General features: G+C 48.3%; 1 protein-coding gene and 1 pseudogene across 4 annotated transcripts in view; one reads left to right on the top strand and one right to left on the bottom strand.

The window, feature by feature from the left end:
• The window catches only part of LARP1 (La ribonucleoprotein 1, translational regulator), an 85,131-nt gene that overhangs the window by 44,386 nt on the left and 22,927 nt on the right, over positions 1-17,818 (top strand). Inside the window, exon 1 of one of the 4 annotated variants that reach the window (XM_043464883.1) lies at positions 12,729-12,859. The exons of the other annotated variants lie outside the window; for them this stretch is intronic. The gene's annotated coding sequence lies outside the window, so the exon portion shown is untranslated. Of the gene's footprint in view, positions 1-12,728; positions 12,860-17,818 lie in introns of those variants that run through there. 4 annotated transcript variants of the gene reach the window in all.
• LOC122439383 lies at positions 263-736 on the bottom strand (annotated as a pseudogene).

Here is a 17,818-nt window from a genome sequence, read left to right as displayed (position 1 = left end):
CTGTGGAGAGTGGATTGCGGTGGGGCAGAAAGTCCAGGTTAGAAGCAGGGAAACCCCTGGAGAAACTGCCGCAGTCATCCAGAAAAGAGATGGAAAGGAAGAGATGATGGCATAGTGCCTTGGGCCATTTGACTAACTTAATGTCCTGTCCTTGCCTCCTCCAGACTAGGTCACTTTAAGAGGAAGTTTTCTGATTGCTATTTCTTTTTTGTTTTATTTTTAAAAGCCGGAACATTTATTACGCGACTAATCGTTGAAATCCTTAGGATGAACTGGATGCTGCAACAGCCGCTCACTTGGATTTAGGCATTGTTCCTTCACGGAATCCATGCCTGAATCTGCGGTATACGATTTTTAGGTGCCTCATCTGACCAGTCCCGGTGGTATTTCGTCTTTTAGCTTTAGCACTCCAGGTATACTTTCTCTTTCTCTTGGCAGGGTAGCCACACTTGCCACAGGTCGACTTCTGAAGGTGGTAGGCCTTAGAGCCACAGCGGCGGCACAGCGTGTGGGTCTTATTCCCACGCTTTCCAAACGTTGACGTTCCCTTCGTCACCTTGCTTCTGCCGCCGAGACCAAAGAGCTGATTGCTATTTCTTACTTCTTCCTCTTTTCTCGTACTGTCCAAAAGTCTCTTGGCCCCAGAGCCAGGGGGAGTGTGAGTGTTGTCCAACTTCCCTGCCCTGTCCCAGGCCCAGTCCTCGAGGGGGAGGGGGAACAGCATGGGCTCAGGCATGAGCCCGATGTGGACTGTCTGTGTCACAGTTTTCTGTTACTGACTTGTCGGAAGCTATAGTGGCTTTTTTATTTCAGGTAAGAACTTCAGGGTGGGGTCGAGCGAACTGCCAGAGCTGAAAGTCTGGAGATCCCTGTTCTGATTTCAGCCCGGCTCTCACATTTCTCCCGGCTGGACATTCGATCTCACAATTTGTATGGAGGGATTGGATCCCGTGCTCATGAATGCATAGCCCATCCTTTGCTGATGTGCCTTTATCTTGCCTTTGGGCTTAGCCGGGGGTCCTCAAACCTACCTCAGGGGTAGCTTGCCTTGTCGAAGGCACATGCCCCAGGGAACCAGGCCAGATTGTCCAGAGCTTCCACTTCTCTCGTGATGAACAAAATTCTAAGACGTCACACACATCTTCTTCATTATCTTGGTTAATATTCATATCCCTGTGGGATCTTCCTACAGTGCTGATCCTGTTTTACAGACCAGAAAGCCACGGTTCAGAGGTTCAGTAATTTGCTCAAGGTTGTATAGTTTGTTAGTAGCTGGGATTCCAGCCCAGTGGCAGACTGAATCCAGACTTCTGCCTTACTTACCATCTGGGTTTGCATTCTCCTGGACCACAGAAGTATACATACTTCACCTGAAAAAAACTTTCTGGGAGAGAGAGGACCCACACAGATCTTCAGACAGCAGGAATCTCTGCGGGCCCTGGTGGCCCAGCCTGGAGGTCCCAGCTTTGCCCATCCTGGCCACCCTCAGTGGGTATGAGCCAGGCCCTGAAACTTCTGATTCTGCTGGGGAGCCCTGGCCCCTCTTTCCTCAGAGGGGAAGAGATGTTCCTCTTCAGCTCTGTCAGGCCACGTGCAGCCTGCTGGAAAGAGCCCTGCTGACCTTGTGGTTTCTCGGGCATGGCCTCCCAGCCAGTGGGAGGGGTGGGGACCACTCTGCTGGCACTGGGAAGCTCTCAGGCTCTGGGTTATCAAAAGGGATGGGAAATACTATTATGTGTTGGGTCTTTTAACTTCTTTTGAAGGGGAAATCTTTTCAGCTTATTCAAGCAGCACCAGTTCATTGTAGGAAGATGTCCAAATGTGTTTCAGCGAAAATAAATCCCTTCATAATCTGTTCCACCAACCGCCATAAATACTACTAAGCTATACCTTTTTAGATCAATTGCTGCCTAATAGAAATACGGTGCAAGCCATATATATAATTAAAAACTTTCTAGTAACCATATTTTTAAAAAGAAAGGTGAAACCAACTTCATATAACCCAGCCAAGATACTCACAATATTTTCGTTTCAGCATGTAATCAGTATAAAAATTATTCTTTATACTGTCTTTGAAATCTGGTATATCTTTTATACTTAAAGTGCTTACTTCTCAGTTCGGACTGGCTACATTACATGTGTTCAGTGTCTACATGTGGCTAGTGACTACTGTATTTGACAGCATATTTCTAGATTTTTTCTTTTTGAGTCACACACATGTATGTTTTGTATATATTATACATGCACACACCTTTTTAAAAAATAGGGCTATAATATTCTGTGAGCCAAAATTTCCCCCCGACTTAGAAACAGAGGCTTTCAAAGGCACTTAGGACCCTCAAAGCCACCTTGGTAAGGAGGGTCCCGTCTTCCTGGTGAGGAAGGTTAAGGAGCTGGCCAGCGCTTCATTCCTGCCAGTGCAGGTGCACATGCTCTGGTTCTCTGCGGGAGCCCCTGCTCTTCCACTGCCCCTGCAGGCCCCTAGAGTTGATCTGCACCCTGTGTGTGAGCGCACGCACGCCACTCTTTGCTGAGGGAAGCAGGCCCACACAGGGGATGCTGTTGGGTGACCAAGGCTGTTACACAGGATGCGGTGTTTAAAACCCAACACTCTAATGCCCAGTTGAGTGCTCTTTCCACCACACTCAGCTGACTTCCAACAGCTTACTTGCTTGGGTTTGCAACTAGCCAAAGCACAAAGGAAACCAGTAAGAGGTGGGCAGAGCCCTCCACTTGGGCTTGTCCTGAGATGCCCCCAAAGCCCACAGCACATCCCCAGTGGAGGCTGACCAGCAATGGGACAAAAACCAGCAGGGCCAGAGTGAGTGCAGAAGGGAACATGCATGGATTGGCCTGGGTGAGGTCAGGACTTAGAAATCTCTAAATAATTGATTAGTCTGTAGAACAGTGCTGTTGCCCTAGTGGAGGGCCGGTTTCACACGAGACCACTTTTGTGGCAAGAACCTCATTTCTTAGGAGGTCTGAGGTTTGTAGGAGCCTGGTTTTATTTTTTTTTCCCTTCTTCCTCCACACCCAAATCTTTGCCTCAGATTTTCAGCCTGTAAAATGGGGCTGCATTCTAGGCATATCACTAGCCTGCTTCTGTGCACCCGCTTGCCTTTTTATAGGAGGACTGGGATGAGCAGCAGCCCGTGGGTTGGGTTTCAGATAAAGGTGGTCAGATTTCTGATGATTGGGGTTTTGAAGGCTAGGTGGATTCAGGATATCCAGTCTTCCTATCCCATTACTGTAGCACCCAGCAGACCTGAGCCAGGCCTCCAAAGGCTGGGAGGGGTCTGCTTCAGGTACCAGAAGTTGGCAGGTTTGTACTCCTCTGGGAGCTCTGAGGAGCTGAGGTGGGACACTGTCCAAGGTGGACTGCCAGAGCTGAGGATTCTAAGCCACCATCCTTGATTACTCCTGGGGTGTAGTCTTATTCATCAAGTCCTTGGTTGGAACAGTTGGTACTGCCTTTGGTTAGACCTTAAAACTTTACGAAACACTTCTTTATTCTTATCTCACAGTGCCCTTGAGGTGGGTGGTAATTGGCCCCCTTTTATGGAGAAATTCCTTTTCTATAGGGTCATGGAGATGAAGGGAATTGCCCAGGGTCAGAATTAAAAACTGGCAGAGCTAGTCCTCCCACCCCTTTAAAGCACAACAAATAAGGAAAAAGTCCAGGAGAGTGAAAAAAGATAAGCATCAGTCTATTATTAAGTAAGATATTGCAAGGGAGACATTTAGCACAGTGACAGTCATACTTAAGGGCTTGATAGTATTACAGCTCCATAACCATTTGTGGAAGGATACTTGACTTTATCGAGTTGCCCTGGGCTTAGCAGTTTGTCTGCTGAGCAGGAGAAAGGAGTGTGAGGGCAGTCTGGAAATGCTAGACTCCTGGTTGAGAGTGGAGAGGCTGCTGAAGTTCCCCGTTGGCTGCAGCTGGGCTTCCAGTTGCTCTGGGATGTTCTCTGCCATTCCAGGTCTTCCCTGTCCCAGTCCCTGACTTGTTTCATCACTGCCTTTGCCTCTCTGAGGTGGCAGCTCTTTGGAGATCCTAAACTTGAGGAAGGTCAGAGTGCAGTTTGGCTTTGGAAGCCATCTGATCACTTCTTATTTTGCAGAAAGCTGAGGTCATCTGTTAACCAGTGTCTCCTGGGTGGCTCCAAAGGAATCAGGATGCCTGTGCTAGTTCTGTTGTCTTCTGCCTTGTTTCTTCAAGGATAGAGACATGTGAGGCCCTGCAAGTGCTTGGTGCTGTAGGAGGTTAGAAGAGGACTTGACCTGGAGGCACGCACCTGATGGTGACCTAGTGCAGATTCTGTGACTCAGTCCTCCAGACACAAGCCTTCAGCTTTCTTCCCTACACTGGGCCAGCTGTTGATACACCCTGAGCCCTGAGAAGGCCAGGGAAAACCTGCCCAAGTGGAGGAGGTATTGCTTAGAATGCTTTCAATTTCCTAGAAACAGCCCCCAGGCCCCCACAGCCCTGCCTTACTCTTCAAGACAGAGCTTGAAACGTGGTTCTTGGAGGGATGAGGAGCACTAAGAAACATCCAGGGTTAAGTACCTAATAGGCTCACCAGTGAGTGAGATGGAGTAGAAAAATTTGTCAGTAGTCTTACCAGAGACACCTAAACTTCCAAATAATAACTAACACAAAACGAAGACTTACATGCTTCCCCAAGTACTTAAAAAATAGCAGCTCATTTAATCCTCAGAATCCCAGTAGGTTAGAAACTGTTCCCATTTACAGAAATCCAGAGTCACTGAGATGGGAGTGGCAGAGCTGGAACTGTGGAGCCCAGGGTCATTCTTAACCATTGCACTGCCCCGCTGCTGCTGGTGAAATGGAGGAGGGGATCTGGGCTGACCTTGGGGATGGAGCCAGCCCAGTGAGCTTTCCCCAGAGATATCCATTCTGTAATTCTCACTTGTGTTTCTGCAGTTTATTTTTCCTGGGCCTTGCCTTAATCTCTGAAAGAGGTCAGATCTAAGGGTTGCAGGTCTTACCTGGGATGAGGACGGAGTGGTCCCTGGAGGGAAAGTGCATTGAATCCATCACCACCCATGTCAGCTCTCACGTCGGTCATCGGTTTCTTGGGCTGGATCCTTGGCAGTCTTACCCACTTGTGTATCCACAATACGTGGTATGGGCTGAATGATTGTTGAGATGAAGAGCATTTTTCAGTGGTTACCAAACTGGAATTATAAATACGTTTGTGACTGCTGTCCCTTCTCCTGCTCACAACAGACATTGCTAATGGATCACAGGTTTTTCCTGAGTCTGTTGACTGAGGTTCCTCAGTACAGCATCCCAAGCAGTTGAGATCAACCAGTTGCAGGTAGAGTTCAGATTAAGGCTTTGTATAAACTGAGCCCTCAGAGGATAGGGACTGTCTTGTTTACTGTTATTTCTCTAGTGCCTGGCACACAAAACCCCTCATGTCAGTGGTCACATTTCATGATAGAGTGGCAGGAGCCCAGGGCTGATATCTTTAAAAACAAGTTGATGTTCTTGGAACAAACCAGGAAGCTCACCGAGTCTCAGTTCTGTCTTATTGTGTCATCTGGGGAGAAGCATGTCCACCCTTCCTACCTCAAACTGATACTGTGAGACTTCGATGCAGTGATGGATGAGGGAGACCTTATGAACCGATGAGTCACCAAGGAAACAGAAAGGGTAATTTACCTGAATGGGTAGCTTATGCTCTCTTAAACTCTCCCCTGTGCCCTGAAGCAGCACCTACATAAAACCTCTGCTTTTCTACTTCCCTTTCTCTCTGTAGTCTGTCTTTTGTCCTGTGGGATCTTTGCAGTTTCCTCCATCCTCCCCTTTCTCATCTGCTGGAGGAGGCAAAATTCTTCTGGGCTTGGTGTAGCCAGAGCCCAGGCCTTTGGGTTACAGGCCGCCCTAGAGCGTTGCCTTTGCAATGAAGAGTGCTCTGATTCCTGGCTGTGCTTTGCCCTTGGCCCCGGTGCTAAATGGCATTATCCTTGCCTGGCAGGTGAGCTAATAGTTTCAGAGAAGTGGATTCTGGTGCTGATGGCTTCAGTCCCTTGTAGGGTCTGCTTGAGCTGGAGCCCTTTGGGATCTCAACCAAGTATCCGTCTCTGGCAGTACTGAGAGACCTAGGGAAGCCTGGGCTTTCAGTTTCAGATCCTTGGTGTCAGCTCCCTTTTCACTGTGTGACCTTGGGCTGGCCACCTAGCCTCCAATAAAACTGGAATAGCTTCACCCTTGGGAGGATTAGAAAATGCACAGAAGGCCTACAGCAGGAGGCCTGAGGTAAATGCTTAGTAAGTGGTAGCCATTATTATGTAATGGATCCAAACCTCAGGGCACTGGGGGAGCGAACAGCAAGGTTTAGAGGGAGAGTGGGAGCTGTAAGAAAGAGGCAGACAGGTCCCTTCAGAGCCTTCATTCTCCTTGTAGCACAGCCACAGGTGGGGGGCTCATTGTGAAACTGACCCTTGAGCTCAGCCCAGACTGACTTTTGTGAACTCACGTCTGTCAAGACACTTGGCTCACTTGTGGCTTCTTGGCCTGCCAGGTCTTGGTCCCTGATGCTAGAAGTTGAATGGTGGTGAAGAGTGGATGAGCTCCTTGGTGCAGCCCTCCTCTGACTACTCTCTGTGGTATAATTAAAACTCGCTCCCTCCTGCTCGGCTGAGCTGGTTAATTCCTGTCTGCACTTCTAGTCCATACGTGTGAGACCCTGGATTGGCACTTGGAGACCAGAGGTCCCTTCAGTCTCACTCATTGACGGCTCAGTTCTCAAATACTAATTGGCATCAGCATTGCACAGGAAACTTGTTAAAAATGCAGATGCCCATGCTTTGCCTCTCTCTGCAAACTGCTTTTTGGAGCTTAGGGGAAGTCAGGAATCTGCATTTAACCCAGGTCCCCCACATTCTCAGGTGTTCTTAGCTTATGGAAGTGGTGTTACAGTCCTGCTAGCTCAGGATTCCTGTTTCCACAGTCATGAGGGTGAGGGGTTTGTATACAGCCTTCTGCCCAGGGACTCCAGAAGGGTGGGAGGTCAAGTGGGAAGAAGGAGACTTCAGTTTCATTTCCACCAGAATAGTTCTGCAATGTATTTTTCTTTTCAAGACATTATTCAATATTTAATACAATACAAAAAGAAAAACATTGAACAAGAACCCATGTACCCACTACCGTTCCTTAAGAAGCACACCCTGATTCTAAAGTGGTGTGGTTTACTCAGTCGTATTTGACTCTTTGTGACCCCATGGACTATGTCCTGCCAAGTTTCTCTGTCCATGGGATTTTCCAGGCAAGAATACTAGAATAGGTTGCCATTTCCTTCTCCAGGGGGTCTTTCCGACCCAGGGATCGAACCTGGGTCTCCTGCATTGCAGGCAGATTCTTTACCAACTGAGCCACCAGGGAAGCCCAGTCAGTTCTAAAATACTAATACTAAAAAATCTCCCAGGCCTCGAAAGCAAAGATAAACAAATGGGGCCTAATCTTAAGAGCTTTTGCACAAGAGGGAATCATAAACAAGACAACCTGTGGAATGGGAGAAAATATTTGCAAACAGTGCAACTTGCAAGGGGTTAATTTCCAAAATATTCAGATAGCTCATACAGTTTAATACCAAAAAAAGAAACAACCCAGTCAAAAAAGTGGGCACAAGACCTGAGTAGGCATTCGTTAGAGAAGACACACAGATGGTCAATTGGCACATGAAGAGCTGCTCAGCATCACTAATTATTAGAGAAATGCAAATCAAAACTACAGTGAGGTATCACGTCACACCGATTAGAATGGCCATCTTCAAAAAGTCTATGAATAATAAATGCTGGAGAGGGTATGGAGGAAAGGGAAACCCTCCTACACTGTTGGTGGGAATGTAAACTGGTACTGCCACCACAGGAAAACAATATGAAGGTTCTTAAAAAACTAAAAATAGAGCTACCCTATAATACAATTATCACACTCTAGGGCACATAGCTGGACAAAACTATAATTCGAAAAGATACACATAACCACCCCCCCCACCATGTTCATAGCAGCACTATTTATAATAGCCAAGACATGGAAGCAACCTGAAGTGTCTGTTGACAGATGAATGGATAAAGATGGTGCCTATATACAATGAAAGATTAATCAACCTTAAAAAATGAAATACTGCCTTTTGCAGCAGCATAGATGGACCTAGAGATTATCATGCTAAAGTAAGACAGAAAGAGACTAGTATTATATCACTTTTGTAGAATCTAAATAAATACAGATGAATTTACTTGCAAAACAGAAACAACCTCACAGATACCGAAAGCAAACTTGGAGGAAGGAGAGAGAGAAAGTAGGAGTACAAGATTAACACACTGCTGTCCATAAAATGTGATTCCCAAGGTGGCTCAGATGGCAGTTAAGAATCTGCCTGCAATGCAGGGGATCCAGGTTTGATCCCTGGGTCCTGGGTCAGGAAGATCCCCTGGAGAAGGCAATAGCAAACCCACCACAGTATTCTTGCGTGGAGAATCCCATGGACAGAGAAGCCTGGTGGGCTACAGTCCATGGGGTCACAAAGAGACATGACTGAAGTGACTTAGCATATATAAAATAGGTAAGCAAATAAGGATTACTGTATTGTATAGCATAGGGAATTATGTTTGATATCTTGTAATAATCTATAATGGAAAATCTGAAAAAATATATATATGACTGAATCACTTTGCTGTACACGTGAAACTTTAACACAGTATTGTAAATCAACTATGCTTCATAAACATTTTTTTAAAATACTAAATGCAGTGTTGTGGTTCTGAGTAAGCCCTGTCAGAATTAGCAGGTGAAACTCATTTCTATAACTTCAGGTATGTCCAGAGAAAACCTACCTTAGAATTACTAAGCAGATTCCTGGTTCCACTGTTCCAGAGCAAGAATCTCTGGAGGGTGGGACCCAGGATTCTGTATTTTGACAAGCTCCTCAGGTGATAATTTTTTTGCATCCTGAAATCTTAGGGCCCAAGTCATTTGTAGCAGTGGTGTCAGAGGTAGATTGTACCCTTGGGAAACTGGCTTCATATAAGGTTGTGGTTAGGGTGATCAGTGAGTATGAGGATAGAATTAAAGGATGTTAGTGCAGATGACTGGATCTTCACACCCCAAGCATAGACTTTAGTAGAGAAACTGAAGCCACCTAGAGGGGAATTCTTCCAGGCCCCAAGAACAAGGGCTGTAGTGCTGGTGCCAGGACTGGTATCAGTCTTCTGATCACTAGCCCCATGCCCTGAACACTTCACTCACTGTCGCGGAACATGGGCAGTGGTTCTTTCCTACTGTGGCCAGATTTAGCTATTAAAAATACACAATCTCTAGTTAAATTTGATTTTCAGATAAACAGCAAATAAGTTTTTTAGTATAAGGTGTCCCAAATATTGCATGGGACATAATTAATATAAAAATTTACCATTATTTACCTGAAATTTGCTAAATCTGGCAAATTATAATCTTTAAAAAAATTTTTTTATTAAAGCACCAGATTCAGTAATTGACTCAGATTTTTTTAAATAATTATTTTTAATAATTTAAAAAGTGCATTTAAAGATGCATTTATGGTAGTTTTCTGTTTTCTGCCCTTAATTTAAGCTGTTAAACAATCCTGTGAGCTGGCAGGCACCATGAACCCCTTTCATAGTTTCAGAAAGTGAGAGGTTAAGTCTTAGTCTAGGATCTTCCATGCAAGGTGCTTTTCTGCTTCCTGATGAACCTGCTTGCTTGGCTTTCATTCCTCTTTGGCCCTGTTAATGCCTATCGAGTTACAAGCTGCATGAGAAATTGGGCAGATAAGACCATCTCCCCTGGCTTTATGAGTTCCTTATTTTGATGGCAGCTGGTGGTTAGAGCATTCTTAGGTGGACTCCCAAGTCCGGGATAGCTGCTCTGTCCTGCCTCTTAGCCCAGGGGCCTACTTCGTGGGGTAGACAGGTAATGTAGGGGTCACGTCTCCTCTATGTTTGCTGAAGAGGGGAGGGAGTGGACTAGGTCACCAGTAAGCCAGGATGTGGATTCTGCTGGAAGGGCAGCCTGCCTCCTTATCCACAGTGTCCCAGTTGGAGTTTCTTATGTATGAAGAGGCCTCCAAGGCTGGCCCAGACTCAGCAGCAGAGACAGATCACCTGCTTTAGTGGGGAGCAAGGCCAGTCTGGCTAAATTGGGTTAGGGGAATTATTGGCAAGTCTCTACTATTTCTGCTGAAGTTTTCCCGTTGCCAAGTGTCCCCAACCTGCAGGGCTGGAGCTGTTAGGATCTGAGCTTTTCAGAGAGCAGGAAACAGGGTCAGTGAGGATTCCCAGCCTGCCTCACTGGAGAGATGGCTGGTCAGGCCCTCTGGGGCCCGCCTGCCGCACATCTTCCAGAGGGGCCGAGAGCCTTCCCTGGAGAAGTCAGGTCGCTGGTGACAGTGGGGCCCTACACTCCCAGATCCACTTCAGCCAGAGCACCCCTCCTTTTCTGTCATGTAGTCCAATTCCATGTGAGAAGCTGTTCTTGAAAACGGGGACTTCTGGGTCTCTGTTACAGGCGTCATCAGTGGGTGTGGGGAGCAGTACCTGGAATGCTTGGGTCCCTGAGGCCCTGCCGCCGCCCCACCCCCCCCAACCCCCAGGCTGTGAATTAGTGTAGTTGTGTTGCTGAGTGGCTTCCTGAGCTGTGGGAAAAACCCTGAATGACAAGGCAGAAACTTGTTCAGTGCCAGCTTCACAAGTTACTGGGCGCTGGGCACAGCCCGGTCCCTTCTGGGCCTCAGTTTTCCTGTCCGAACAGTGGTGTGAGTTCTCAAGTCCCTTCCAGACTCTCTCCCCAGTAACAGGGATAATTCAGAGTAGTTTCTTGGAGATTCAGAAGCCTCTTGCAGCAGAGAATGCCTTAGACTTAGGACAGTTAAAATGAGTTTGTGTTACCTTAGGTGGTAGGTGACCACAGGCATGAGGAAAAAGGAGCTTTGATGTCAGCAGCCTCCTGCATGAGGATGATGGTGTCAGTGGGGCAGCAGAGCATTGCAGCCTGCCTGGGGATTGGCTCTGAAATCCAGGGCCTGGCTGCTGGATGATGGGCCTGCCCCTCAGGGCTTAGGAGAGCAGTGCAGGAGCCCACAGGCTGGGTATAGCTTGGAAAAGTTTTGTTTTTTAATGTGAATTCATTAACAGTATTTAGAAAGCAGGAAATTACTGTTCCACACCAAGTTTATTTTTCTGTATTTCTTGAAAACTCAGATGCTCTGGCAACATAAGCTTGTCTTCCTGTGTGGCGTGGCGACTGCCCTTGAGTGGGTGCTGCCCTCTGAGCTGGTGTCCGTACTTCACAGCTTGCCATGCCAACTAGCCAGCCGTGTGATTTATGACGTGGCCCGGGGCCTGGAGGCTTATGTCTGAAGTCTGGGACCTCTGGGTAGTTCCAGGGCTGTTTTGTTTGCTGCACACACTCTCTGTTCTGTTTTCCACAGCTGATGTCTGGTGTTTGGGCTGAAGCACACTGCTTCCAACTTGAAGGAGAGCAGGGCATAGGTCTAGACTCCAAAGGGGTTGCAGCTGCCCGGCTGCACAGCTGTGCTCTTCAGACATAATGCAAAGGGGTAATTAACCTCTTTACCCAGAGAAGAATGCTCTGGAAGTTCTTTGAGAAGCACCCGTAGCAATGTAAAATTCTTCATTCAGCAAATACTTACTGTGGGCCAGCCATGAACAGGCTGCAGTCCTGGGTTCCAGGGGCCAGTGAGCAATGCAGAAAGATCCCTACCCTTGTGGAAATCCCAGTCATTGCCTATATAGGGCATGTTGCTTGCTGGTGAAGCCCAAGGTGGAGTCAAACTGTACTTGGGTTTTAGTCTACCTAAGGCAGGTGGCCTCTCTGAGCCTCAGATTCCTCATCTATAAACTGGGAGTCATCATCACCTTACCTGTCTCCTAGAGTGATTGTGAAAAGTAAATGAGCCACTGCGTGTGAGCATTTTGTGTGGATAGTGTATGGACTTAGTAATTGATTAGTCTGGTGCGGTTGAGATGCATACAAATGCAAACATTTCAGGGGCTAATGAGTGCTCTGAAGACCCCACATGATAGACTGAATTAGAACTTGATCCAGAGTTGCCAGTTGGGCGATTAAGAAAGGCCTTGAGAAGAATTTACACTGAAATCTGTGAATAATGTCACACAGTATATATACTCTGACTCTGGGCAAGTCTTTTCCCTCAGTTTCATTTTCCAAGTAACCAGAATGTCATTTTGAGGCAGTTACATGAAATAGCACAAAGCAACTTAGAGCAGTTTTTGGCTCCTAGTCAGCACTTAGTAAAAGGTGGTTATTAGGATTACTGTTCTAACTAGAACCAAATGTGCCCTTCAGAAAGGCTGGGTCCAGGGAGCTGGCACTTGAAGGCCAGAGGCTTCACTGACTGCTGGTATATTTCAGCTGTGATGATTATTAATTAGCTTTGGGGCAGGACTTCAGGGACTGGTACTGGTAGTGGGCGTGACCACCCCAGGGCAGCTTACTTGGGCAGAGAGAGTCACCGCAGGCTAAAGGGTCACCGCCAGCTAAAGATAGTTGACGGGCTGGGCCGGACCAGGCAGCGTCCTGTGACCAGAGCCTGCCACCTGCGCTCCTCCTCCCAGGCCCAAGGGGCTCAGACTCTTCAGGAGCTTGCTTTGAGTGGAGCCTCATGAGCTGGACTTCTGAAGGTTTCCTCTCTCCTCTCATTCCTTTCCATTAAGGGCACTCTTCAGCCCCCTCCTGTGTTTCCTCTGCACGTCTGGGGGAAATCAGGGTGGGAAAGCTGGTCAGAGAGAGCTGTCTGAAAAGTGGTGGCAACAGTAGGAATCAGTGAACAAGGTGAGGATGGTTAACAAAGCTTTTTTTTTTACTCTTTAGATGAGAGCTCATGCCGGGTGGGGGTGGGATGAAAAGTGGGTCGTCCCCAAACTCCTCCTCTATGACCCCACCGCACCCTCAGGCTGGATAACAGCTGAGAATACACCAGACTTTTTTGATTCCGCCCCCAGGCTGGCCTGGGAGGGACGGGCACAGGTGGGTGATATAATCTAGACTCCTGTTGGCATTGCACTCTTCCTTAATGGTTTCTCTGCCTTCCGCAGTGAGGGTCCTGGGCTCCAGCTCAGGCAGTGGTGGGGGCAGAATCCATGTCAGCTGGACGCCTGTCCCTGCCCCCCACCCAAATTGGGGCAGAGGTAGGAATGGGGGAACTGGGGGGAGGGCCTAGATGCAATGTCTCTTCTCTCACAGGACTGTGAGGGTGCCAGATAAATGTGTTTGGGGGCAGTTTCCCTTGCTTCTCTCTGGGTGGGGAAGAAGGGGGTTGTCAAGTTGCCAGTGTTCAATCCTAGGAATGTCGCTTGCCTTGCTCCATGACCTTAGATTTCCCTGTAGTGGGCCTTGGTTTTCTCCAGTGTGTAGGGCGATTTGAGGGCCTACCCTATTGACCACAATAAGGAGTTAAATTGGACCCTCCTGCTAGTGGTTGAAAGCACAGGATTTAGAGTCAGATTGCTTGACTTCAAGTCCTGTTCTATTGCTTGCAGGCTGTGATCTTGGTAAAGTAACCTTTCCACTGTGTTCCTTCGTTTCCTCATTTGTAAAATGAGACCAGTTAGAGGGACTAACTCAGTGTTAGAACAGTGCATGGCATCTCATAAGTGCTCACTGTTAACATTATTATGACCACAGCTTGGTGCTAGCATCTCTTCTGCTCTGATGAGAAGTCTCATTGGTTGCGATCTTACCTTCTCTTCCCTCTCCCTCTAGATAGGAATATCCTGTGTTCAGTTAAGGAAGGTGAGAGAGGCCCAGGGAGGGTGGGTGGTAGGGAGTGTCTCCAAGATTATACAATTGATGAGTATTGGAGTCTAGACTAGGTTCCGCTGGGACCCAGCAGTGCCTGTGACACTTGTTTCTCTGCCTGGGGGAAGGCTCCAGCTAAAGGCTGAGGATTGAGGCCATTGACTCAGAAACTAGCACTTGGAACAGCAAAGCTCAGCTGTATTGCCAGGTCCTGAGCTAGATGCCAGAATCACTGCTATGAAAGCAGCCTGGTACCTGCTGTCAAGGGGGGTGGGGTGGGGTTGAGAATAGATAAGTAACCAGGCAGCTAACACAGTACAGTGAGAGCACAGAGCCAGGGTATTCTCCTGGGGTCGGGTTGTCTCTTCAAGACGTTGACCTAATGGCCATAGGAGGAGGTCAGCAGGTGGGTACGAATGCCACTAACGCAGCCCCTAACAAATGACCTTGTTCCCCAAGGCAGAAGTTCTTTGCACTCGGTAAATTCAGCCTTTTTAGATACTTCGCTAATCTCCAGGAGATAATGCCAGCCCCAAAATAAATGTTTGGCCTTCCCCCATTCTCTTGGCACTAAGGCATGAAATCTAGTAGTTCCTTCTGGCCAGCCCCATCCTTCAAGCCTTCTCCCATCTAGCCCAGCCCCATCTCACTTTTCACCTACACTCATCCCTCAGTTTCATTTCCAGCTTTTCCCTTCCTGTTACTAGTATTTATTTATTTATTTAGCTGTACCGGATCTTAGTTGTGGCACTCAGAGTCTTCAATCTTCTTTGAAGAGTAGGAATCTAGTTGCCTGACCAGGGATTGAACCCAGGATCAAGAGTTCACAGTTTTAGGCACTGGACCCCAGGGAAGTCCCCCTCTTATCAGTTCTTTTTTCTATAACCTGATGAGTTTGACTCATATCCTCATACCTTCCCCCCCAAAATCCTTGCCTGGTTTCTTGCTAGTTCACCAAGTCCTTGCTCCATAAGACCTTACATCTGGCCCTTCTAGGTAGCTCCTCCCCCCCCCCCCCCCCGACAAAAGGGTCAGCAACTTTACGCTCTTTCTGGAACATAGCAGTGTAGAAAATACAGTTGGGACCTCCCTGGTTGCGCATTGGGTAAGAATCCACCTGCCAAATGCAGGGGGCATGGGTTTGATCCCTGATCCAGGAGGATCCCACAGAGCAACAGAGCCTGTGAGCCAGAACTATTGAGTCCATGTTCTAGGGCCCGAGAGCCACAACTCCTGAAGCCCACACACCCTAGAGCATGTGCTCTGCAACAAGAGAAGCTGCTTCAACACAACTGGAGTGTAGTCCCTGCTCGCCACACAGCAGTGAAGATCCAGTGCATCCAAAAGTAAACAAATGAAAAGTAATTTTTTTAAAAATGGCCTTGACCTTTGAACAATACAAGTTTGAACTGTGGGTCCATTAATATGTGGTTATTCTCAATGTAAAAGCAGTACTGCGTGATGTCCAGTTGGATTTTTCGACCGTGTTGGGGCTGAGTGCTCCTAACTCCTGTGTTGCTCAGGGGTCGCCCATCCTTTGTGTTTTTACTTGGGTTTATACCAGGTGTGTTTGGGCTTAGCCTGTTTGTAGGCAGACAGAGACTCCTTGAGGCCAGGCTCTCTTCCTCTTCTGTGCTGAGAAAAAGGTGGAGTGGCTGAATTTCTTCAGCCGAAAGGAACTTCAGGCCTTCCCTCTGCTCTTCCTTCCTCTGATGTGGCAGGGATTTATACCACAGCTGCCCTGGGGACTGAGGCAAATCCCCCCCCCTTCCTTCTTTCCTCTCTGCTGGGGAGACCTGCCCTGGAGCCAGCCCCTCTCTTGGGGGGGGCAGGGGTGCAGTGTGTGGAAAAAGAGCCAGGCTCTGGGAGAGGAGGGTATTGGTTTAGCTCCCCTTCTCTTCACCACTTACAGTCTTAAGTGAAAATAATGACTTTGCTGATCAGATAAAGCTTCACAAAAAATCTCCTGGCCTCCCTGTTCCCTCCCCCACCCCCCTCGTCTGCACAGAGAGATTCTGTGTGCTTCATTTAATACACGAATGAGTGTGTGTTTATAGAAAGTCCCTTGACACCGCCCCCCCCGCCCCCCCAATCACATTCAGTACTGGCTCCTAGCAGACTCCATTTTCGCCTCTTCCGTATCCCGCCTAACCCCTGCTTGCCTTGCTGGAGTGGGGAGACACTCACAGAGCCGCTGCCTGCCATCCTCCTCCCCCTGAGTGCTGGGCTAACCTCAGCCCACCTCACCACACTTCTGCCTGGGAACCTCTCCTGACATCAGTGACTCTTCACCAGGAGATGGCAGGACGGTGCTCTGAGATTGCACCGGGAAGGCTTTTTGACCCATGTCCCACCAGTGGACACGTGGGATCCCTGGTGAGCTGGAAGGCTCACTGGACAGAGGGAGCTGAGGCTGCGAGTGCCCATCCCGGCTCTTCCCTGGGGAAGCCCCTCACTACCCTTTGGGAGCCTCAGTTGCCTATCTGAACAGAAGAAATCAGAACCACGGGCCTCTTTTTTGCTGCTCTCCTGTCCTACAGCTGTTTTCTTGGGCACATGCAAGGTGGTGAGTGTAGTGTGTCCCGAGCTGGGCTTGGGTCAGTGGTGGCTGGCAGTGGTGCTGGACATAAGGACTGGCCTCTTGCACAAAAGATTGGTTTCCATTGGGAGGCATTTTAGATGCTAGGCCCTGTATGTTGTGGGGCTGTACTGTGTGTGCCCACGTTTGTACACATGCGCATGCGGCTGGTGAAGGTGGATAGTTGGGAGGGGACCCAGAAAAGGATGTGTAATTGAAGCCAGAAAGCCTAGTCTTTTTTTCCAGCCTGCCCCCAGGGCCTGACAATAGCTTATCTGAGCCTTCCTGGGTTTCCCTAGGCCCTGCGGGATTTTAACAGAGCTAGGGATTTTGCTTAAAGGTAGCAGTGGTTCTCTTTCCCTAAAGTACTTCTCTGTCTCTCTGGGTAATTTTATTCTTCCTTAGAGCAGGGGCAGCCCGAGGCCCTACCTGAGAGCAGAGCAGGAACAGGGTACTGAGGGGTCCTTGGGATAGAGGGAGGCTAACTAGGGATGGGGCCTTTTCCGCAAACTTAACAAAGGGCTGACTGACTGATTTTCCTGGGTGTGCCCAGAGAAGCCACATTCCCCTGGTCAGCTTGGGATTGGTGGGGGAGTAGGGAATCAGTGGGGTATTTTAGTGGTAGCAGGGCACTCCCATTAAGGAGAGTCTGAACTTTTAGCAGTACTTTACCATTTGTGATCTTGAACAAGATGTTAGGCAGGGTAATTACAGGATCTGATTCTTCCCAATTTTGAAAGAGTTTTTATTAGAGGAAATAAGACAATGACCCGACAAAACTTTGCCTTAAACCTTTTCAGATAGTCTTCAAGAGCACTTTGCCCTCTGAATCTGATTTCCCATTCCACCTTCGTGATAATGACGTTGATGGTGCCGGCCTTTTGGCCTGCTCTTGTCCTGGTAGCGTGCAGGGAGTGTCTTGGGGGTCTGTAGGCTGGGTCCCTGGAGAAGTGATTACTGCCATAGCTCATGTGTAATTGAGGGAGTTGATCTTCTAACAGCTGCCTCTGCTGGTCCTCGTCAGGGAGCTGCGTGGTACTAGGCTGCTCTGGGCCAGACTAGAGTTAGCAAGAGAATCAGTGTGGAGTAAGGAGTTTCCTGGGCCTACAGGCTCCACCCTCTTGGAACTGAAAGAGATTTTCCAGTTCTCCACTGCCCAGCACTGGGAATGGGGGATGCTGTGGGTTGGGTTATAGAGCTCTGGCTCTCCTTTGGCATGTGAAGTGTCTTGAGGCAGTGGCTCCAGTATGGGGTGGAAGCCAAGAATTCAGTGGCCTCACAGTTAGGCATCAGGCAAGGACTCTCTTCTCATTAAGGGAACAAGTGTCTGATCAAGAAGTGGAACATTCCTTTTGAGACCAGCTGGACAAATTTCTCTGCTCAGGGACTGGGGGCAGCTCTTGTCCTGGCATGGG

The sequence above is a fragment of the Cervus canadensis genome, chromosome 4 (assembly GCF_019320065.1).
Source record: "Cervus canadensis isolate Bull #8, Minnesota chromosome 4, ASM1932006v1, whole genome shotgun sequence".
Classification (NCBI taxonomy): domain Eukaryota; kingdom Metazoa; phylum Chordata; class Mammalia; order Artiodactyla; family Cervidae; genus Cervus; species Cervus canadensis.
The sequence above is the reverse complement of the archived record's forward strand: the minus strand, read 5'-3'. Positions and strand labels throughout refer to the sequence as shown.